The sequence below is a fragment of the Suncus etruscus genome, chromosome 6, assembly GCF_024139225.1.
Source record: "Suncus etruscus isolate mSunEtr1 chromosome 6, mSunEtr1.pri.cur, whole genome shotgun sequence".
Lineage (NCBI taxonomy): Eukaryota > Metazoa > Chordata > Mammalia > Eulipotyphla > Soricidae > Suncus > Suncus etruscus.
The window spans coordinates 69,229,808-69,237,604 of record NC_064853.1 but is presented as its reverse complement, the minus strand read 5'-3'; positions in this window follow the sequence as shown (position 1 = coordinate 69,237,604).

The following is a 7,797-nucleotide window of genomic DNA, read 5'->3' as shown; positions in this document are numbered from 1 at the left end:
GTAGTTGGGACTACAAGGAACACACCACCATGCCTGGTGTTCTAAGTTTTATGTAGTCTTATTGTATCTGTTCTGTTTGCTTGACAAATGGCCTTAAACCATTGAAGATAACTCTAGATTCAATGTCATGGTGTTTTCCTCAATATAATTTTTAGTTTCAGATACAAATGGAGGTACTTTTTAAAAATTTTTTTTATTTTTAATTATGAGAACAAAGATGAAAAGAAAGAGGACAAGGTAAAGTTACAGTGGAAGGACAATCACCCATAACATAATTCTCAGAAGAAGTCCCCTTGCTGATATCTTAACTTTGAACTTTCAGCCAAAGAACATTAAGATAAATAAAACAGAATCCATGTACAATTACTTTGTCCCTCAAGTCCCCAGATTGTAACACATTATAATATTTTTTAACAGCACAGAAGGCAATCTAAAGCCATAAAACTTACATAACTCCTTAAACATTAAAGGCATAGTATTTTTTACATTTCCATGTACATGCATATTAGTTTAAGTTAACCTCAAATTTTAAGTGAGTATTTTTTTAAGGATTAGAGTCAAAGGAGCACAGTAAAAAACATGTTAGAGTGGCAATTGTTGTTTGCATAGGCCCACCAAAATTTGAGGGGCATGAAAAGGAATAACCTTGGCCTAAATACAAAGAGACCCTACCCCTGAAGTTTCCTGGCATAAGACCAATTCTAGGCTCCAGGCAAGTTAGATCATCCAATCCAAGACATTGTCCGTAGTGCCAACATACTTTTCACACAATCTCTGTTGTTGGTATCATGTTTCTGTATTAAAGACCCTGGAATCTGCATATCCTACATTGAAGTCAGGATGTGGAGCGTCCTCTCGTTTCACCTCACCATTAAAGGGCAATGCAGGAAGCCCTGTTCTGTAAGCAGGTCGTTGTTGTTAAGTCTTCTCAATGTTAAGGGAAGTCTATTTTGAGCAGGTTGATGTCTGAGCAGTGGTAGGGTCTTCTGTGGTAGAGGATTGCTTCCAGGTGATGTTATAGACAAACCTGGATGTTTCTTGGATGGCTTCCCGGGTTCAGGGGTGAATGGAAAATGCCCTTTCTTCTGAGGCCTGAGCCAGGTCGTTATGTCAATATTCAGGGTGTAAGGTCCCTTTGCACTATAAGATTTGTGTATTCCAATCTTTATTAGATAGGATCTTATTTGTATGTACAGTATTTTCCCATTTTAATGTGCCTATGCAAAAAAGGAACAATGCCATGTGGCATTATTGGTGCATATGGGGGCCATAAGAACAAGTCCAACAATCCCCATGACATGGTTTAATCATAAGCATTAAACTGGGGGACTCTTTTACCAAAATTCCTTGTTGAAAAGCTCATAAAGAGAAGATAAAAAGTGGTCAGAATTGTCACTGTATAAGAGAATATTTAGTAAGACTTATAGTTGACAGAGAAAAAACACAAAATATTCTAAGAAATACGTGTCCATTTTATGTCTTTTGAAACAGTTTGGGGTCGTTACACACAATGCACGGCTTTGGTCTATGATTATGATTATGATATGTGCAATACTGAAGTAACAAAGAGTAATGTGGCTTAGTGATGTTTGTGGGGTGAGAGAGTTAAGGAGTAAAAATGAGCTTTGTAGGGGTGTGGGAAAGGGCAGAATACAAAATGGACATTCTGGATACGCAAAACATAACATAAAGATAAGGAATACTCTTAATACATGCAGTGTATTAAGTGTTTTCCATATGCAGAGTGGTCAGAAATTGCCAGTGGCAAACTAGCACAACCGAGCAAATCTCAGCACACCCCAAGTTAGGACCAACCATTTCTGGCCGCCTGGGCTGCCACCCCAGAAGGCCTGGAGGCCAGGGGCAGAAGAGGGGAAGGCTGGGAGCCTATTAAGGCTCCCAGCACACCCAAGTTAGGGAGAAAGCCTTCCACATGAGTCTCCCCCAACCCCATGCCGGCTAGAACTAGCCTCCAGCTCAAGAGAGGATTGAGAGAGCAAATGGAGGTACTTAATCCATTTTGATTTGAATTTTGTATATATAGAATTAGTAAGGTGTTGCGTTCATTTTTTTTTTACTCATGGCTAATCAGTTTACCCAGCACCATTTATTGAAAAAGCTTTCCTTGCTCTAATTTTTTTAAAAAAAATTTAAGATTCACTGTCTCTAAACTCTATTCTATTTCATTGGTCTGAGTTTATACTTATTCCAGCACTACACTATTTGATTACTATAGCTTTATAGTATAGTTTGAGGTTTGAGAAAGAGAAACCATATGGAAGTTGATTGACACAGAGACATAAACTTGTAATTCCACAACTACCCATCTTATTTTTTTCCTTAGATAGCTTTGGTGATTTGGGGACCTTTATTACTCTATAAATTTCAACAGCATTTTATTTTTTTAAATTATAATTTGGGTATTTTTATGGGGACTGCATTGAAACTATATAACTCTTTGAGCAGGGCTGTTATTTTGACAATGTTAATCATTCCAGTCATGAACAGAAATATATTCACATTTCTTAATGTCCTTTTAAATTTATCTTAGCAGTTGTTTATAGTTTTCTCTGCGTAAGTTTTTCACCTCTTTTGTTAAGTTGATTTCCAGAAACTTGGCTTTCTGAGGCACTATTATGAATGGATTTAAATAATTTCCTTTGTCTTAAATTTTATTGTTTACATATAGAAAACCCACGTATTTCTGCACATTGATTTTATAGCCTGCCACTTTACTTAATGATCAAGCGATATGTACATTTGAAGCATTCACACTTTAGGTTTGAAGTGATAGTGTAGCAGGTAGGGCATTTGTCTTGCAAGCAGGCAACCCAGGTTTGATCCTTAACATCTCACAAGGTTTCACACACAGTGCCAGGGGGAATTATTGAGCGCAGATCCAGGAAAAACCCCTGTGCATCAGGTGAGGCTTGAAAGAAAACTCATACTTCTAAACATTTATGCACCCAGTGATAAACCAAAAAATATTAAAAGCAACTTCTAAAAGACTTGAAGGAAGACATTGACAGGAAACATATTAGCATTTGGAAATTTCAACAAAATTTAATCACAGTTGTCTAAATGAAATAAACTAAAACTCAGCAGAAAATATGGAATTTGAAGAAAAGAACTGATTAAATGGACTTAGCATATATTAAAAAACCCATAATCTACATTACCAAAAAGTTGAATACATATTATTCTCCAGTGTACATTTTCCAAGTAGACTGCATGATGAGTCACACTTATACATCCATAAAATCAATAAAATAGAAAATGTATCAACTATTCTCTCAGATCATCATGCATTGAGAACGAAAGTTAATCATAAACAGAAATGAAGAAAAATCCCTCAAATATCTTAAAATTAAACCACTCAGTACTGAACAACCAATGAGTCAAAGAAAAAAAATCACAGAGGAAATAAAAATTCCTAGAAACAAACAAGAATGAAAGTACAAGTTCCCAGAATACATGGGGCACACAGAAATAGTGTTAAGAGGAAAGTTCAGGGCCCGGAGAGATAGCACAGTGGTGTTTGCCTTGCAAGCAGCCAATCCAGGACCAAAGGTGGTTGGTTCGAATCCCGGTGTCCCATATGGTCCCCCGTGCCTGTCAGGAGCTATTTCTGAGCAGACAGCCAGGAGTAACCCCTGAGCACTGCCGGGTGTGGCCCAAAAACCAAAAACCAAAAAAAAAAGAGGAAAGTTCATAGCAATAGAAGTTGTTTATCAGAAAGCAAGAAAAGGCCCACTAAATAAAACCTCACTGTACAGGCTAAGAACCTAGAAAAATATCAATAAAAAGGACCCAAAGTAAGTGGAAGGAAAGAAATAATAAAACCTAAAGCAAAAATTAATGAAATGGAAATAAAACCAAAAACATACAAAAGATGAAATAAATCATGAACGGGTTCTTTAAAAATTATAGAAGATAGATATATCATTTAATATAAAATGCAAAAAGAAAAAAAGCCCTTAGTTTTAAAAACCAGAAATAAAAGCAAAGACATAACAATTGACATGACCAAGTTCAAAGGATCATTAGGGGTTACTTTGAAACATGGCATGAAACTGGAGAACCTAAAATAGATAAACAAATTTTTGCTCTACTATAACATCTCAGAGCTGAATTAAGAACCAAGTAAGTACCTGAATAATTTCAGTTACTATCAAGGACATTGAAATGGTACTCAAGTCTTCCCCCAAACAAAATGCAAGGCCCAGATGGGTTTATTAGTGAGTTCTTCCAAACCTTTACAGAAGATCTACTCCCATTTCTTTTAAGACTTTTCCAAATAATTGGAAAAACAGAAATTATCTCAAACAGCTTCTATGAGGCAGACATTACATGATATTAAAAGCTCACAGATACATTATAATACTAATATTGTATTGCAACAATAGCACAGTGTGTAAGGCACTTGCCCTGCATGAGGCTAGCCCAGATTCGATACCCAGCATCCTCTATGGTTTCCCAAACTTGTCAGGAGTAATTTCTTAGAGCAGAGCCAGGAGTAACCCCTGAGTGCTGCTGAGTGTGGCCAAAAACATCACCCCAAGAAACTACAACACCCAAGAAAAAATAACTACTAGCTTAAATCTTTGATTCATAGATGCATACATCCTCAACAAAACATTAACAAAGCGAATCCAACAATGCATAAAAAAAGATTTTGCACCATGACTAAGTATGATTCATCATAAGAATGCAAAGGTGGTTTAATATAAATTAAGCAGCATAATACAACATATTACTATAAGGAAAAATAAAATCAAGCTATAATATTGATAGATGCATTTTACAAGATCCAACACCCATTTATTTCTTCTTCTTCTTCTTCTTCTTCTTCTTCTTCTTCTTCTTCTTCTTCTTCTTCTTCTTCTTCTTCTTCTTCTTCTTCTTCTTCTTCTTCTTCTTCTTCTTCTTCTTCTTCTTCTTCTTCTTTTTTTGGTTTTTGGGTCACACCCGTTGACACTCAGGGTTACTCCTGGCTCTGTCCTCAGAGTGCCTCTGGCAGGCTCAGGGGACCATATGGGATGCCAGGATTCGAACTGGGGGTCCGTCCTGTGTTGGACACTTGCAAGGCAAATGTCTTACCGCTGTGCTATTACTCCAGCCCCCCAACGTCCATTTCTGATTAAAAAAAAACCTCAAGAATATGTTTATTGAATGAATCTTTGACATAATTAAGCCCATTTACCACAAGCCAACAGCAAACATCATGGTCAATGGTGAAAAACTAAAAACATTTCCTGTCAGATCAGGAATCAGACAAGATAGTCCACTCCACCATTACTACTCAGTGTAGCTGTTGGAAATTTTTGCCAAATCTATTAGGCGAAAAAGAAATATTAAGATTAGAAAGGAAGAAGTCAAACTCACTATTGTAGATATCATATCATTATATTTAGAAATCTCTGAAGACTGTAAGAAAATTCCTACAAAGGATGAAGTTTATATGTTCACTTCTGTTATGATCTATGTGATAGGCTCTATTTAAAGATGGCACATTAATCACTTCCCTCTCTGCAGGGCTGTTTCCAATGATGGGTAGAGCACATTATATGGGTTTCCTGGCTAGTAGTTCTGAATGATAGTATTAAATTAAAGTGTCAGTTCTGGGGCTCTTAAGAGACCTCTGAGTTCTGCTCTGACCAAGCTTTCTTATAAATTGGTTGCCATGCTGCCCAAAAGTCCAGATGGTGGGTAGGAGGGAAAGTAGGGACATTAGTAGAAGGATACAGACTCTAGTGAAGGGACTGGTGTCAGAACAATGTATGCCTAAAATGCAGTTATGAATAACTGCAATTCAGTAATTCAAAAATGCCTAGGATGTTCCAGTGAATAAGGAAATTATTTAAAAAGGCTTTGGAAACTGAGATAATGTAGTAGAGTATATAACACAGACGACTGGGGCTCTAAGCCTGTTTCTGGAGTCTACCAGTCCTTCAGTTGAATACAGGAAGTGGTCACAGCTGATGTGGTACAGAAGAAGAATCACCCACTCTTACAATAGTAAAAAGTAATGCTTATTCTTGAAATTTAGTAATTTAATTTAATAAAAATTATTGCTCTAAGCCACATTTTGTAATGGTTTGTCATACAACAATAGATAACTAGAGAGAATTTGTCTACCCTCATTTCATTGAAAATTAACTTGTGGCAAATGATTAACATTGAATTTTCTCAAAATTAGGAACAAATGGGTTATGTTTTTCCTGAGAGCACTAACAAACACAAGAATTGTAAATAAGAAAGACCCTTGCTTAGTCCCTTGCTTTCTGAGGAAATCTTTCGCACTAGTTCATTCTAGTAAGATTTTGTTAGGGTTAGCAGCAGGACAAAAAAAAAAATGTAATGGCCTGGGACACAGTCTACATTCTTTTCTAGAAAACAATTGTGTTTTTTGAGAATAACTCGGTCTATCAGTGAGATTTTGCTTCAGTGGCAGTCTTTATGTTGATACAATGCAGGAAGAAAGGATTGGTTTTTGCTTGGCAAAGGGACTCCATTTTAACCCTGGCAATGCAGGTAATAGAGCAGATGGTTTGCATCTACTGATGCAAGGTGCTCAGAAATATGAGAAGAGTTTCTCAGAATGTGGATAGCTCATTTTTCCATATTTCTTTCTCTTTTGGGATCACTTCTGTCTTTTTACTTTTGCAGAAAATATGATGACCTTCTGTGAGTTTCTTTTTTTTTTTTTTTCTTTTTTCTTTTCGTTGGGGGTGGGGTCACACCTGGCAACGCTCATGGGTTACTCCTGGCTCTGCAGTCAGAAATCATTCCTGGCTGGCTCGGGGGACCATATGGGATGCTGGTATTCGAACCACTGTCTGTCCTGGGTTGTTGCGTGCAAGGCAAATGCCCTACCGCTGTGCTATTGCCTTGGCCCCTTCTGTGAGTTTCTTAAACAACTTTTACGAGGGGGTCAAAACTAGAAATAGTTGGCAAAACATTTATGAGGCATCAAATCCTCTACATATATTTCTTCGAGGATCCTCAAAAGCCTCTTGGCAATTTGTGTGGAAACACATACTCTTAGAAATACTGTACTGCTTGGGGCTGGAACCATGGCGCAGTGGTGGGGCGTTTGCCTTGCACGCGGCTGACCTTGGACGGACTGCGGTTGGATCCCCGGTATCCCATAAGGTCCCTCAAGCCAGGAACGATTTCTAAGCGCATAGCCAGGAGTAATCCCTGAGTGTCACCGGGTGTAGCCCCAAAACCAAAAGCAAACAAACTAGCAAACAAAACAAGAGAAAGAAATACTGCTTATCATCACTTCCTCCCAGAGCCAATAGGTGGTGGTAATAGGCAGACAGAGAAGTATCTGCTGAGCAGGTGGGTTTTGCTTGGTAATCAGTACAATAGAAGCAGTGTCACAATTCAAACCAAAGACCACATTTAGAGAAGCACTTTATGTGGGCATGCTTCTCACAATCGCCTGCCTAGTAGAGTTTTCATTGCTCTCTCAACTATCATCTTTGAATTAACATTACCACTTTTTTAAATGAAAAATTTCTAATGTCTGTCAATTGCACTGCTTCTCTGAGTGCCCAGAGGCTGTGGGATGGAGGGGGTAGGGTGATAGGACTTTGCAACATGAAGTGAGCTTTTAGTTCAGACCCTACAAGCTCATCTTCCTTCCTGACAAGTTGGACATCAAAGCCACAACATCACAGAGGATTTGCTTTTGTTGTAGGTGATGAGAAGTGGGGAGAAGGGGGTAGCCTGGAGAGAACAGTGATTCTCTCTTTCTTCCTGACCCACCTTGGCCAACAGCCTGATAAA